Raw genomic sequence first — 16,959 nt, 5'->3', positions numbered from 1 at the left:
CATCTGCAATTCTCATGTAAGGAGGGGGGAGGGGGTATCATGCCTGCTGCAACCCTGGGGAGGAGGAGGGGGGCATAACCTTGGCCATGTCACCCGTCCCCCCCTGCCTCTACACACAATGCCAGTGTCTAGGGCAATGTCACACAGTACAGCAGGTGTAATCCTACAGTGGAACAGATGAGAAGATACTTTGTGACAAGTTGTGTACTATTCTGGAAGTGTCCTATGCTGTGGTCTCTGCAATGTACACCTGCCCTGTGGTCTCACCACCCACCCCACCAGCCTGTACACCTGCCCAGTGGTCTCACCAGCCCCATGGTGCCAGCGCTCCACACCTGTCCAGTGGTCTCACCGCCCCAGCACTGTACACCTGTCCTGTTTTCTCACCAGCAGCATGGTGCCAGTCAGTACTCAACACCTGTCCAGTGGTCTCACCGCCCCCTCATGACAGTTCTAAACACCTGTCCCCCAGTGCCAGCACTCCACACCTGCCCTGTGGTCTCACCGCCCCCCCACCAGCCTGTACACCTGTCCAGTGGTCTCAGCACCCCCTCCCCCCAGCACTGTACACCTGTGCAGTGGTCTCACCAGCACCATGGTGCCAGTACCCAACACCTGTCCAGTGGTCTCACCGCCCCAGCACTGTACACCTGTCCTGTGGTCTCACCAGCACCATGGTGCCAGTACTCAACACCTGTCCAGTGGTCTCACCGCCCCCCTCATGACAGTTCTGCACACCTGTCCTGTGGTCTTACCGCCCCCCCAACAGCCTGTACACCTGTCCAGTGGTCTCACCTCCCCCCCCACACTCCAGCCATCAGATGGCATGCCAGCCCCATGCCCCCCATGCCAGTGACACAGGCGGCTGCAGGATGTGTAGGAGATACTTTGTAACAAGTTGTGGACTCACCCTGACGTCTCCCCGGCCCCCCGCGGCCATCAGAGGACATCCCGGCACTTCCCACAACTTCCAGCACCAGAGAAGCCACCTTGTCCCCAAATCTCTTCCCGGAGCGGAGTGACAGCCGCACCTGTTCCCGGATCACAAATAGCACTGCGTGACATTCACCAAAAATGCTGCCCCCCCCTGCCGGTCACTGCCCCCCCCCTCCCCCAGGTGAGCCCCCCGTAACTTGTCACAAGTCCCGGGAAGTGGGGGGACCCCCCGGTGTCCTCCCCCCGGCCGGCGGAGCGCAGACGGACTCTCACCTGCACTTGTGCGGCTTCGGCTCACTTTCCAAGTCTCGGGAAATGTGTTTCGGACGGAGGATCCGCGCATGCGCCATCTAACTTCTCCGATCCTCGCCTTTATTATTCAATTTTCCCATTTCTAAGCGGCGGCGGCGGAGCTGGGAAATCCCGGCCCGGAGCGGCGACACAACCCGGAGCGGAGCCGCGTCTCTGTCACCTCTAGTGGCGGCTGGAGGAACTCCCCGCCCGCTCACTGCACTGCCGAGCCTCCGGTCCCCTGACGCCTCCATCAGCTGCTGACAGCGACTCCCAGCACCGACATCATTCTGCTGGAGAGAGGAGACCTCCTCATCAGGAGAGAGGGTCCTCTGACATCATCATCATCCACTGACAGGGGCTTCCAGCACCATCATCATTCTGCTGGAGAGAGGAGACCTCATCATCATCAGCAGAGATAGTCCCCTGACACCATCATCATCCACTGACAGCTTCCAGCACCGACATCATTCTGCTGGAGAGAGGAGACCTCCTCATCAGGAGAGAGGGTCCTCTGACATCATCATCATCCACTGACAGGGGCTTCCAGCACCATCATCATTCTGCTGGAGAGAGGAGACCTCATCATCATCAGCAGAGATAGTCCCCTGACACCATCATCATCCACTGACAGCTTCCAGCACCGACATCATTCTGCTGGAGAGAGGAGACCTCCTCATCAGGAGAGAGGGACCTCTGACTGACAGCATCATCAACTGACAGGGGCTTCCAGCACCATCATCATTCTACTGGAGAGAGGAGACCTCATCATCAGGAGAGAGGGTCCCCTGACATCATCATCATCCACTGACAGGGGCTTCCAGCACCTACATCATTCTACTGGAGAGAGGAGACCTCATCATCAGGAGAGAGGGTCCCCTGACATCATCATCATCCACTGACAGCTTCCAGCACCAACATCATTCTACTGGAGAGAGGAGACCTCATCATCAGGAGAGAGGGTCCCCTGACATCATCATCATCCACTGACAGGGGCTTCCAGCACCAACATCATTCTGCTGGAGAGAGGAGACCTCCTCATCAGGAGAGAGGGTCCCCTGACATCATCATCATCCACTGACAGCTTCCAGCACCAACATCATTCTACTGGAGAGAGGAGACCTCATCATCAGGAGAGAGGGACCCCTGACATCATCATCATCCACTGACAGGGGCTTCCAGCACCAACATCATTCTGCTGGAGAGAGGAGACCTCCTCATCAGGAGAGAGGGTCCTCTGACATCATCATCATCCACTGACAGCGACTCCCAGCACCGACATCATTCTGCTGGAGAGAGGAGACCTCATCATCAGGAGAGAGGGACCCCTGACATCATCATCATCCACTGACAGGGGCTTCCAGCACCATCATCATTCTGCTGGAGAGAGGAGACCTCATCATCAGGAGAGAGGGTCCCCTGACATCATCATCATCCACTGACAGCTTCCAGCACCAACATCATTCTACTGGAGAGAGGAGACCTCATCATCAGGAGAGAGGGTCCCCTGACATCATCATCATCCACTGACAGCTTCCAGCACCAACATCATTCTACTGGAGAGAGGAGACCTCATCATCAGGAGAGAGGGTCCCCTGACATCATCATCATCCACTGACAGCTTCCAGCACCAACATCTACTGGAGAGCAGAGAGCTCATCATCAGCAGAGATAGTCCCCTGACACCATCATCATCCACTGACAGCTTTCAGCACCAACATCATTCTACTGGAGAGAGGAGACCTCATCATCAGGAGAGAGGGTCCCTGACATCATCATCATCCACTGACAGCTTCCAGCACCAACATCTACTGGAGAGCAGAGACCTCATCATCAGCAGAGATAGTCCCCTGACACCATCATCATCCACTGACAGCTTCCAGCACCAACATCATTCTACTGGAGAGAGGAGACCTCATCATCAGGAGAGAGGGTCCCCTGACATCATCATCATCCACTGACAGCTTCCAGCACCAACATCATTCTACTGGAGAGAGGAGACCTCATCATCAGGAGAGAGGGCCCCCTGACATCATCATCATCCACTGACAGCTTCCAGCACCGACATCATTCTACTGGAGAGAGGAGACCTCATCATCAGGAGAGAGGGTCCCCTGACATCATCATCATCCACTGACAGCTTCCAGCACCGACATCATTCTACTGGAGAGAGGAGACCTCATCATCAGCAGAGATAGTCCCCTGACATCATCATCATCCACTGACAGCTTCCAGCACCGACATCATTTTGCTGGAGAGAGGAGACCTCCTCATTATCATCAGCAGCAGAGATAGTCCCCTGACATCATCATCATTCTGCTGAAGAGAGGAGACCTCCTCATCAGGAGAGAGGGTCCTCTGACAGCATCATCATCATCAACTGACAGGGGCTTCCAGCATCAACATCATTCTACTGGAGAGCAGAGACATCAGCAGCAGCAGCAGAGATAGTCCCCTGACTCCATCATCATCATCCACTGACACAGGCTTCCAGCACCGACATCATTCTGCTGGAGAGAGGAGACCTCATCATCAGGAGAGAGGGTCCTCTGACATCATCATCATCCACTGACAGCATCCAGCACCAACATCATTCTACTGGAGAGAGGAGACCTCATCATCAGGAGAGAGGGTCCCCTGACACCATCATCATCATCCACTGACAGGGGCTTCCAGCACCAACATCATTCTGCTGGAGAGAGGAGACCTCATCATCATCAGCAGCAGCAGAGATAGTCCCCTGACATCATCATCATCCACTGACAGGGGCTTCCAGCACCGACATCATTCTGCTGGAGAGAGGAGACCTCATCAGCAGCAGCAGAGAGGGTTCCCTGACATCATCATCAACTGACAGCTTCCAGCACCAACATCTACTGGAGAGAGAAGACCTCATCATCATCAGCAGCAGGAGAGATAGTCCCCTGACACCATCATCATCATCCACTGACAGCTTCCAGCACCAACATCTACTGGAGAGAGAAGACCTCATCATCATCAGCAGCAGGAGAGATAGTCCCCTGACACCATCATCATCATCCACTGACAGCTTCCAGCACCAACATCTACTGGAGAGAGAAGACCTCATCATCATCAGCAGCAGGAGAGATAGTCCCCTGACACCATCATCATCATCCACTGACAGCTTCCAGCACCAACATCTACTGGAGAGAGAAGACCTCATCATCATCAGCAGCAGCAGAGATAGTCCCCTGACATCATCATCATCCACTGACAGGGGCTTCCAGCACCGACATCATTCTGCTGGAGAGAGGAGACCTCATCAGCAGCAGCAGAGAGGGTTCCCTGACATCATCATCATCCACTGACAGGGGCTTCCAGCACCGACATCATTCTGCTGGAGAGAGGAGACCTTATCAGCAGCAGCAGAGAGGGTTCCCTGACATCATCATCATCCACTGACAGGGGCTTCCAGCACCGACATCATTCTGCTGGAGAGAGGAGACCTCATCAGCAGCAGCAGAGAGGGTTCCCTGACATCATCATCAACTGACAGCTTCCAGCACCAACATCTACTGGAGAGAGAAGACCTCATCATCATCAGCAGCAGGAGAGATAGTCCCCTGACACCTTCATCATCATCCACTGACAGCTTCCAGCACCAACATCTACTGGAGAGAGGAGACCTCATCATCATCAGCAGGAGAGAGGGTCCCCTGACTCCATCATCAGCAGCAGCAGCAGAGATCAACTGACGGGGTCTTCCAGCACCATCAGTGTCATCATCTACTGGAGAGCAGAGACCTCATCATCATCATCAGCAGAGATGGTCCCCTGACATCATCATCATCATCCACTGACAGGGAACCATAATCTACTGGAGAGAATATATAAGCAGAGAGCATCAGCTGCTGACAGGGGCATCCCCCACCATCATCACGTAAGAGGCTCCATCCTTCTTCAGCTAAGAGGGACTGCCTGCCAACACCATAATCATCGGCTGAGAGGGTCCCCTGGCCCTTCCATCTACATCATAAGCTGACTTCCAGCGCCATCCTGTTTTGAAGAGACTCCATCATCATCAGCTGAGAAGGTCCCCTGACATCATATGAGAGGGTCTCCTGATACTACCACCCCCATCATGAGGGATTTCCAACACTATCCATCATCAGCTGAAAGGGACCTCCAACAATGCCTTTATTATATCAGAGGGATCATCTTCATCAGCTGAGGGGGTCCTCCAACACCATCACTATCAGCTGAGAGGGTCTCTTGACAATACCACCTTCATAATCATATAAGGTCTACCACCATCATCATCATCAACTGAGACAGTCCTCTCACACTACGACCCACATCATCAGCTGAGAGGGTCCCCCAACTCCATCTTCATCAGCTGAAAGGGTCTCCCAACACCATCAGCTAAAAGAGTCTGTCAACGCCATGATCATCACCAGCTGAGAGGGTCCTCCAACACCATCACTATAAGCTGAGAGGGGCTCCTGATGATACAAATTTCATCATATACGGTCTACCACCATCATCATCATCAGCTTAGACAGTCCTCTCACACTACCACCCACATCATCAGCTGAGAGGGTCCCCCAACATCATCAGCTAAGAGGGTCCCTCAACACGATCTTCATCAGCTGAGAGGGTTCCCCAACACCATCAGCTGAGAGAGTCCCACAACACCATCATCAGCAGCAGCTGATATGGTCCCCTGACACTAACACGTGCATGTTCAGCTGAGAGGGTCTCCCAACACCATCTTCATCAGATGAGAGTGTCCCCCAACATTATCAGCTAAGACGATCCTTGACACTACCACCTACATCATCAGCTGAGAGGGTCTCCCAACACCATCTTCATTAGCACAGAGTGTCCCTTAACACCATCAGATAAGAGAGTCCATCAACACAATCACCATCAGCTGAGACAGTCCCCGGAAACTACTATCTGGATCATCAGCTTATCATAATTGAAGAGGATCCTCCAAAACCATCATCAGCTAAGAGGGTTCCCCAAAACCATCATCATCTTAGAGGGTCTTACCTTAATTATCAGCTGAGAGGGTCCAGCCATCATCAGCTGAAAGGGTCTGCCAAAACTACCACAACCAGCATCAGAAGATACCTGAACTCCATCATTTTTAGCTGAGAGAGTCTCCAAATCCATCCACCATTAGCTGAGAGGGTCCCCCAACAACCCCATCATCACCTGAGAGGGTCCCCTGACACCATTATCATCATCTTTATCATCATCTTAAAGGATCCCCAAACATCATCATAAGCTGAAATGGTATCCCAACACCATCCCCAACATCATCATCTGAGAGGGGCCCCTGACACCATCAACATTTTTATCACTTGAGACGGCCCCCAACACCACCATCATCATTAGCTGAGAGAGTTCCCCCAGCACCTTCATTATTAACATCAGCCTCTGAGAGAGTCTTCCCTCATCATCTGAGGAGGTTCCTCATCACCATTTTCATCCGAGAGGATCCCTTGACATCATCATTATTTTCTAAGAGGGTTTCCTGACACCATCATCATTATCTCCAATGATTCCCAAACACCATAATCATTATCTGAGAGGTTCCTCCAGCACCATCATCACCAACAGCTTCTCTCCTTACATTCTCCTGCCATGTAGAATAAAATTGTGCTTGGTTGGATAAGTATTCCACCATTTATAGAATCTCAAAATAACTATAAAATCATAGGTCCCTCCTCGCAAAACTTAAATGGGGCCCCTTAAACTTACATGGGGCCCCATTCCCTCCCGCCACCCTCATGGTTACTCTACAATCCAAGTGGACATTAGTTATATGGCATTACGTACAAATCATGGCTCCCTTCCCCCCATAAACCTTGAAACCAGGGGGCCCCACTGAAGGTTTTATAAAGTGGAATAACTATAAATCTAAACTGTGCATAAAATGTACAATAAATGTGCAATAAAGTAACTGGAATGGAACGTTGTAGAAGTGGGCTGCCTCCCCAGCAAAACTTTAACAGGACTCTGCTTCAAACTGCACTTCATGCCATGGTGACATTCATAGCCGGGTTCCCAATTCACCAGAGGCTGTAGAGCAGGTGCTTAAGACTGTGACCCCCGTCTGCCCCATAGTGATACTTCAAGCCAAGGGGTCATCTGCCACAAGTTACATTCAGTAGGGTAACAACAAAATGTGAGCCTCCCCTGCTAAACTTTAAGGGGGCTCCACTTCAACCTTCTTCCAATGGTAAACCTCCAAGCCAGAGAGTCCAACTACCAGAGGTTACACATCATATAAATCTTGTCCCCTGCCCCTCATGTCCCTCCTATCCAGCAAACTTTTAATAGGGCTCCATTTCAACAACCTCTCCGATGGCGACCCTCAAACCCAGGGGGCCATATTACAACACGTGCCATACACCATGACAACGTCCCACATTACAAATGTGGCCATCATGAGACCTCTATTAAACTGATCCTAGAAGACTAACGATAATTACTCAAAGGAGCTTACAATTCAATCCTAAGAAACTAGCAATCAAAGTTTAGAATATTTCAAAAGAAATTTGACCAGCGCTGGTCAAATTTCTTTTGAAATACATGATTGAAAGGACATACTCGCCTAAATTGATTTCAGCGAAGCTTCAAAAAGTCAAAGAACACTTGGACTTTTTTTTACTGTGTAGTACCAGGAGAGTGTTTGTATGATATTTAACTGGACTGGTAATTTTTAGCAATATGCGGCAGACTCAAGTAACTGCCAGAATATTTTAAAGTTGGTTTTTATGTATGATAACTTAAATGGTGATTTAATTGACATTCCATAGGATTTGGATCTAGGTGATCTGTGAATATTTGAGCGCAGGGCTACAAACAGCGTTTAGGCTGTAATCGCACATTAAAGTTTAGAATATGTTTGATTCACTAGACATCTAAAACTTTCTCAGGGTAAGTTAATGTTGTTTTTTGTAAGTTCAATTACCATGTCACCTTCCACCCTGACTCAAAGGATGGTAATACTGGTGCCCTCTATAGAATTTTGAGGGAATATTGGATATCCCAAAACTCTGGATTGGCTACACTGACATTGTCCCTGGTCTCATATGGCCCAAGTCAATTCCTGCAGAAAAAAGATGACTGAGTCTTCACCTGGGTTTTCTTTTGCAATTGTAGAGACGCAGTCACCTGCTTTCTGCATTGTATTCTTTTCCTGCCCAGTCTATGCTACTTTCTGCCCAGTCTGTGCTCACACCAAGCCCCGAAGAGACAAACCTTGGGGCCTCCTATGGCTGCATCCCATCCCATTCTGCCCTTGGAGCATGATGATATGCAGGTCATTATTGTGAACTTGCTCAAGTCCAAAAGGCACAGTTCCAACCTAGTTGTCAGTGCTTGACTTTCCAAATTGGACCATTTTATTTTGGTGTAGGGTAACCCCAGCTATAGCAGTGACAAGAGCATTTATTCTGGAGATTGTCAGGCTATATGGTCTACCAGATGATATTGTATCCAATCTTGGAACCCAGTTTAATTTCAGTTATGGAAAGAATGATGCAAATTGCTCAAGATTTACTCCTCCTAATCCTCGGGTTACCATCTGCAAACAAACGGAGACAGTCAGAGGACAAATAAGACTCCAGAACAATATCTACAGTACTTAATCTCAGCGTCTCAAGAAAACTGGGCTTCAAATGCAGAATTTATATTCAATAACTCCATTAATTTCGGTAACAACCATTCTCCATTTTTTCGATCTATAGGTTCCACCCTGCAAACCCACCTATTATATGTACACACTCCAGCCCTGCAATAAAAAAAAAATAAAATCCATTGCAACTTCAGACAACTCTATTCAGCAACAAACTAAGCGCTGAAGAGAGAACTTAAATTTTGAGCCTGATGACGTTGACCGGATGTCTACCCAAAATCGCAAACTATGATGCTTGACAGGAAGACTGGAGGAAAAGATCATATACCCCTTCTCAATAAAGAGATCAATCAGTCAATAAACTTGTGATCTACTCAGCTCCTTAAACGCCCACCCAGGATTCCATGTTTCTTGTTTAAGGGCAATTGTGGCAAATCCTTTTTTTAAATTTTTTTGCAAATGGGCAAGTCTCCTCCTTCTCCTCTCCTGTTGGTTGACGGCGTTGAAGAGTATGAGGTAGAGGCCATCTTAGATTCGAAGAGATCTGCAGGCAGGTTGAGAAACCAAGTTAAATGAAAGTGAAATATCACAACATATTGGTCAAACAAGACCTTTCTTAAATGCACATTGAGAAAGATCTTGTTTGACCAAAATGTTGTGCTGTTTGAGTCGGGGGTACTATTATGCAATAAAGCAGTATTGCTTTCAAAATCCAGGTGGAGTCCCGGGTCTTTAGATTATCGTTAAGTTTTTGGTCAGCCTCTTTTTGATTTCTTGGTGATCGCTGACAGTGGATTGCTTTTGGAAAACCAACACATCATCGCTAAAGCTTTACAGAAGTTTATATCCGCGATCTATCTGAGGACTGAACTTTAGCAGCAAAAACTAATTTAGTGTAGGGCTAATATTCTATGTCAAATATAACATTCTGCCTGTTGCCTGCCTGGACCATCCCCTTGTCTTCCAATTATGTCATACATATTACATTTTGAATGTGCTAGTGGGAAAGCACCATAGAAACGAAATGGCACATGGTTGGGGACATCAGACTAAAAGTGGCAACATACAATACAATAAAATGATCACATTTTACCGTTATTCAATAAGAACGAGCGGTTGTGCATAAAAATTGAAACTTTTTTGTTATATGTTCGAGAAATCGGATTGCGTTTCCCATTTTCTTAAATATCAATTGATCGGGAGTGGTGGATTTTTCTAATCCATTTTTATGAAAATTGAATGGTGTAGGTTAGATTGTCAATATCTTAATGTAAAGACCCAAGCAATTATTTCAGAGTTTTCAATCATTTTTTTCATAATTGTGGAAAAATTGAACACACGTGTGTGGTACATTTGTCAAAAATTGATTGTAATTCTTGAATTGAAAATAAATGTACACAATTGCATAGTGTGTGGCCACCTTTAGGAATACTGTATGGGAGATAGTTTTGGGCACTGCACTGTAGGAAAGACATTGAATTTCTAGAACATGTACAAAGACAGGCAACTAAAATAATGGTAAGGAAGGTCTCACTTACCAAGAAACATTACACAAGCTGGGCTTATTTAGCCGTGAACCTGACAACTTATAGGTGACCTGATTAACGTCTATAGATAAACCCATAACGTCTATAGATAAAGCTTTATTCCCAGGATTGTACAAATGACAAGAGGACTTGAACTGAGCATGGAGGAAAGGAGATTTTACCACCTATTTAGAAAAGGGTTCTTCACAGATGTGAAATACTGTATATTACCACAAGAAGTAGTTTTGTCAAGTTTTATAATTACATTTAAATGGGGTTGGACACTTTTCTAGCTTTGTAGGGCATTTCCAGCTGTGTTTGCTGGGTGTGTGTTTTTTTCTTTATGCTAAAATAGGAGGATGTTTTATGCAAAAATAATTAAAAAAATACTGCAGCAAAAAAATCTCTCTTCTTTTATTAACGAATCTTCAGGAGACATAAATATTTCCTTCTGCGATAATGAGAATCGCATCAACCACTGAAGAATTTTGATACCAAATACACTTATTATTATTATTATTTATTTATTTAGAAAGCGACAACATATTCCGTGGCACTGTACAAAATAGGAAAACAAACAAGGGGTACATAATGATACAGACAATAATATACATCAAATATGGACACTGGTAAAAAAAATACAGAACTGGTGATACAATGACTGATGTAACATGATGAATAAAATGTGTAACAGAGTACAAGCTATTAAATAAATAACATTCCAAGACACAAAAGGGTGAGAGAGCTCTGCCCTCGCGAGCTTACAATCTAAAGGAATGGGGAGAAACAAGAGGTGGGGAAGTACACAGTATATATATAGGCAGTGCGTGATTAGGTTATTTAGTAAGGAGTAAAACTAGACGCGAGGGTGAAAGGTGAATGGCCTAAGTTATAGCATATGCTTGTTGAAAAGGTGAGTTTTGAGAGAGCGTTTAAAGATTGCAAAGGTGGGAGAGTGGCGGATGTGCTGTGAAGGACATTCCAGAGGCGGGGTGAGGCACATGAGAAGTCTTGTATACGTGAATGTGAGGAGGTAATTCGAGAAGAGGATAAAAGAAGCTCACGTGCAGATCTGGCAATTACATGTGTATTCCTCATTAGTAAATTAAAGGGGCACTACAGTGAAATTTAAGCTACTGGAATTAACCAAGTAGCATGTTCCTTGTAGGAAGAGCAGCACATATCAGGTAGTGTTTTTGTTTACAAAAGTCGGTTGAATAGGATAATTTATAGCACATGTACAGGTCCTGGTATCTGTAAGTGGCAAGCAAAGTGCTCTCTGTTCAGTAAGGCTGTTGTAACAACTGGCATCTCTGCTCTCCGTGCTGTGAGGACTGAGGACACACCCTGTTCTGGTACCGCAGGCTCAGTCAGCAGCAAGTTCTAATATGTGCTGTGGAAGGTCAGCTGCCTGTTTCTTTACCTTCAACATTTCAGTACTTGCTTCTGAGCCTGCATTGCTAGAACGGGCTTCATCCTCATGGCGTGGAGAAGAGAGAAATCAGCTGTTATCACAGCCTAACCAAACAGCGAGGACAACACTTCTCTGTACTGACACCAAAATCTGCATGTGTGCTACAAATTATCCTATCCAGCCGACCTTTGTACCAGAAACGGCAATAAAAGCAGCTCCCCTACTAAGGCCTCGTTCACATTGGGTGCATTCAGAAACGTATTTAAGCGATGATAAAAAAATGTTGATGCGCATTTCACAACGCGTTTCAGTTCATTACTTTTTTTAAGTGCACCCATGCATTTTACATGCGCTTAGACACCCTTGAATGTGGTTTTTTTTCAGCAAGTTTTGCTCATTTGAAGTAACCCGCATCTCCAAAGAACATTGCTATGCGCTAAAAAGCGCACCCATTCACTTGCATTGCTGTGCACTTCACAGCCCAATGCTCAGAAACAATGCAACACCATGTTTCTCAAACGGGCAGTAACAGCGCATAGATGTGATTGTGATACATTAGAATCAATGTAACAAGCTGTACCTAGCAAAGCGCAATGTGCTGTGAAAAGCATACAGCAACGTGCCTAGTGGGAACCAGGCCTAATGATAATCATCGGGCTCAAACAAAAACCCCACATGTGACCATCGGGCCATCCAGACTGTATTCAGACGCTCTCACCCCCAGGAAGTGTGGTCAAAACTTGTTACTCGCTTCCTGGGGTGACGATTTCATGACTTTTTCCTCACCACTTATGCCCTGATTAGTCTCACCTGAAGCACGAGGTGCATCGGACATACCAAACCAATGCACACATCGGCAGTAACGTATGGTTGTGAGAATGGGACTTCCTGATTTCTTGTTTGTCAAGCAGCTCCTGTATGATTGAGTTAGAATCTCAGGGGTATGAACCTGTGGCTCGGGAGCCAGATGTGGCTCTTTTGATGGCTGCATATGGCTCACAGACAAATCAGTAGGGTTGATTCACTAAGCTACACGGCTCAAGCAGCGCAGCTTAGTGTGGCAGCGCAAGTAACATTTTCAAAGTAGGCACACTACTGCTGTAGCATGCACTACTACCTTACTCACTCCCCCCCAAAACTAACGGCCGCTCCAATTGCCCCGCCATGAATCCTGTCAGGTGCAGTGACTTTGTAGGGCGAGATCCCCACACTTTGATTGGCCCAATAGGCTGCCTGTCACTTGGGCCAAAGTGCAGGGATCTCGTCCTACAAAGTGAATCAACTCTCAAGTCAGCTAGCTAATTGTACAAGCTGTTAGTATGTATTTCTCCTGTCTACCTCTCGGGGAAATTGCTGATGTTGCTGAAACCCAAGAGAAGCTGAAGACGTGTCTGACACTTCCGCTGCCCGGAGGATCAACTGTGTACACATCACCATAGCAACAGGGGCTGCACATGCACACTGTGCCAGTTTGAAACATATTGTATGGCTCTCACGGAATTACATTTTTAAATATTTATGGCTCTCTCAGCCAAAAAGGTTCCTGACCCCTGAGTGAGATGGAGCGAGGGAGCAGGCTGTGCTGTCTGCTCCTTCCTCCATAGCTGCTGGGCTACTGCCCGACATGCAAGCAGCAGCAACTATGCAGAGAAAGGATGCAGTGTGGGCCTTGACCACTATGACCAGCTCAAAGCACTTGCCTGATTGGCCTGTGCCCAGAAACGTCCCTGGTCCCTATCCAAGAAGAACAGCTCCTGAGACTGGAAGGAAACTCACACGGATGGGGAGTATAAACCACCTACAAATGTATATATATTTTAAAATTTTGACTGTTCATGAACATTCATAGTAACAATCTTACTAACCTGTATGCTGAGTACAACCATACACGATCTGAAAACTCACTCTAATGCTGGGCATACACGGCTCGATTCTGCCGCTCGATCGATTCCCCGCTCGATTTTGCAGGCGATTATCTTATCTTCCGCTTCTTTTTCTTATCTTTTTCCATTGTCCTCAATGCAGAACCGAGCGGCGAAACGATCAGGTGGGAGATCGGACATGTCGGAAATTATCGAGCATCGAAATGGCTCAGAATCGAGCCGTGTATTCCCAGCATAACACTAACCAAACTCTCATGTGACCCTAATCCTAAACTTATCTGACCTTCCTGACCCCGACATCTGGTGTCACCAGCAGGTGGAAGGACCCTAAATCAGACCTTTTGGCTCAAAGAATGACTTCTTCAGTCCCTAGACTTTTCCGGGAAAAATAGCTGCTGTTAGCTGGAGATCTGGAGGAGTCACATGATCAGTTCTGATGAGCACATGACTCATCAACAAATATCAGGGAACTGGCTGCTGATAGTTCAAAATATTGTATGTACTAAGTATATAAGCCTAGTACAATGTGTGCCATACAGCTGTGTTTTATCCGTATTACTCTTGTTTGTCTGTGTAACCTGTTGGTAAAATACCTCTTTGTACAGCTACATGATGTCACTATAAAAAGAACCAGCAATATTACTATTATTACCATGTGTTTATGTTTTATGTATTTATATAGCACTAACATCTTCTGCAGCACTATAGTCATGTCACTGACTGCCCTCAGGGGAGCTCACACTCTAATCCTACCATAGTCATAGTCTAATGTCCTACCATATTATTATTATGTATTTATATAGCACTGACATCTTCTGCAGCACTTTACAGAGTACATAGTCATGTCACTGACTGTCCTCAGAGGAGCTCACAATCTAATCCTACCATAGTCATAGTCTAATGTCCTACCATATTATTATTATGTATTTATATAGCACTGACATCTCCATACAGAGTACATAGTAATGTCACTGACTGTCCTCAGAAGAGCTCACACTCTAATCCTACCATAGTCATAGTCTAATGTCCTACCATATTATTATTATGTATTTATATAGCACTGACATCTCCTGCAGCACTTTACAGCGTACATAGTTATGTCACTGACTGTCCTCAGAGGAGCTCACAATCTAATCCTACCATAGTCATAGCCTCATGTCCTACCATATTATTATTATGTATTTATATAGCTGTGACATCTTCTGCAGCACATTACAGACGTCACTGACTGTCCTCAGTGGAGCTCACACTCTAATCCTACCATAGTCATAGTCTAATGTCCTACCATATTATTATTATGTATTTATGTAGCACTGACATCTTCTGCAGCACTTTACAGAGTACATAGTCATATCACTGACTGTCCTCAGAGAAGCTCACACTCTAATCCCACCATAGTCATAGTCTAATGTCCTACCATATTATTATTATGTATTTATATAGCACTGACATCTTCTGCAGCACATTACAGAGTACATAGTCATGTCACTGACTGTCCTCAGAGGAGCTCACACTCTAATCCTACCATAGTTAATCACACAGCAACAAACCACATTCACCTCCCTATTCTCTTAACATTCTCTCTCCGCTCTCATCTCCAAATCCCGTCTAACCACCTGTTCTTTGGATCTGATTCCCTCCCGTCTCTTTCCACAGCTATCCTCATCCTTCATGCCTGTACTAACATCGCTATTTAACCTATCCCTCTCCACTAGCTGTTGTGACATCGCTTCTTAAAAAAGCATATCAAATTCCCAACTCACTCGCCAACTACCGTCCTGTGTCACTTCTCCCATTTGCACCCAAATTACTTGAACATCATATACATGCTGAAAAAAACACATTGGCCTCAATTCACTAAGCTTATCTCCTGTCTTTATATTTAAAATTTTATTAGATAAGATAATAAAGGCTCATAACAAAATTGTTTCCAATTTACACTTGTACAAGAAGTTACAGTGCAATAAAACACAGAACATACCAAGACTCTTAACTGTTTGGGTAACTATCTAATAATAGGCATTTTCTGTAAACTATTATATAACATTCTCAGCAGAGTTCCACGTTTCCCTTCAGCGTATACTATTGTGGTAGTGGAACCGAAAAATTATAAAGTTTGAGCCTCGTGAGGCCCTAGTGGTATTCAAAAGTTAGGAGAGGGTGTCTACCCAGACACTCCCCGCCTATCCCCGTAGATCAGAAAAGAGAAGAAGATAGAGAAGAAAAGTTAAGAGAGGAGTCAACCATGAGACCATTACCTATTCCAGGTAAACCTAAAAGCATAACATTCAAAAGGATATATCACCCCACACCTTATTGAACACATGCATTTTATCCTGTATTCTAGCAGTCAAATATTCCAGATTATATACATATTTAATTCTTGCTTGAAATTCTGACATAGTGGGAGGCTGTGCATCCTTCCAATGCTTAGAGATCAAACAGCGTGCTGCTGATAAGAAATGATTTATCAATCTGGATGAATTATTTTTAATTTTGGGCATGGGTTTGGCAAGCAAACAGATCCATGGATCCAAAGGGACCTCAATTTCAGTAAATCTTTTGATGAAGGCCAGAACTTGTGTCCAAAAGGGTTGGATTATCGGGCAGTCCCACATGATGTGGTGTAACGAACCAGTGTCTCCACAGTTTCTCCAGCATGCCGGGGATATTGAGGGTAGCCATTTGTTAAGACGCACCGGAGTTTTATACCACAACATCATAATTTTGTAGATATTTTCCTTAGTTTGGACGCAAATGGATGTTTTTGCTGCGTTCTGCCAGATCTTTAGCCAGGATTCTGGTGTAGTTGTTGTGTGAAACGCTTGGTCCCAATATTGCATATATTTATGTTGGAGATCCGGGTGGTGTCTCTTGGGGTCATTTAGCCACGTGTAGAGCATGGAGATAAGGCCTTTTTGTTTGGGGCCTCCTTCCCAAATTGATTCCAGTTCCGATTTTTGTGGGAATTCCACGGAGGAGGACACAGTGCATATAAAGTGGCGGATTTGTAAGTACTGTAAATAGTAAGAGTCAGATAGATTTAATTTTTCTTTTAGTGTGTCGTATGAGTACAGTTTTCCGGTGAAGGGGTATAGAAGGTCCCTTATGCACAGAATGTTTTTGGTCTTCCATATTGAGGTTGTTGCTATTTTTAAACTTGGGGTAAATGCAGGATTGCCGAATATAGGGATGTAGCTGGACAGGGGCGTAACTAGAAATCACTGGGCCCCCCTGCGAAACTTTGGATGGGACCCCCTCTCGCCAAACACCACTAACCCTCCAGCAGCGAAGCAA

At 45.9% G+C, this 16,959-nt stretch overlaps 2 protein-coding genes across 4 annotated transcripts in view; both read right to left on the bottom strand.

Annotated features, from left to right (window-relative positions):
- The window catches only part of CASZ1 (castor zinc finger 1), a 440,241-nt gene that overhangs the window by 390,461 nt on the left and 32,821 nt on the right, over positions 1-16,959 (bottom strand). The window contains exon 1 of one of the 3 annotated variants that reach the window (XM_068238777.1): positions 1,210-1,480. The exons of 1 other annotated variant lie outside the window; for it this stretch is intronic. The gene's annotated coding sequence lies outside the window, so the exon portion shown is untranslated. Of the gene's footprint in view, positions 1-910; positions 1,001-1,209; positions 1,481-16,959 lie in introns of those variants that run through there. One more of the 3 variants, XM_068238778.1, reaches the window with a different exon arrangement.
- Positions 1-16,959, bottom strand: part of LOC137521762 (mucin-4-like) — a 39,061-nt gene that overhangs the window by 15,200 nt on the left and 6,902 nt on the right. The window lies entirely within an intron of this gene.

This window comes from Hyperolius riggenbachi, chromosome 6 (assembly GCF_040937935.1).
Source record: "Hyperolius riggenbachi isolate aHypRig1 chromosome 6, aHypRig1.pri, whole genome shotgun sequence".
NCBI lineage: Eukaryota > Metazoa > Chordata > Amphibia > Anura > Hyperoliidae > Hyperolius > Hyperolius riggenbachi.
The sequence above is the reverse complement of the archived record's forward strand: the minus strand, read 5'-3'. Positions and strand labels throughout refer to the sequence as shown.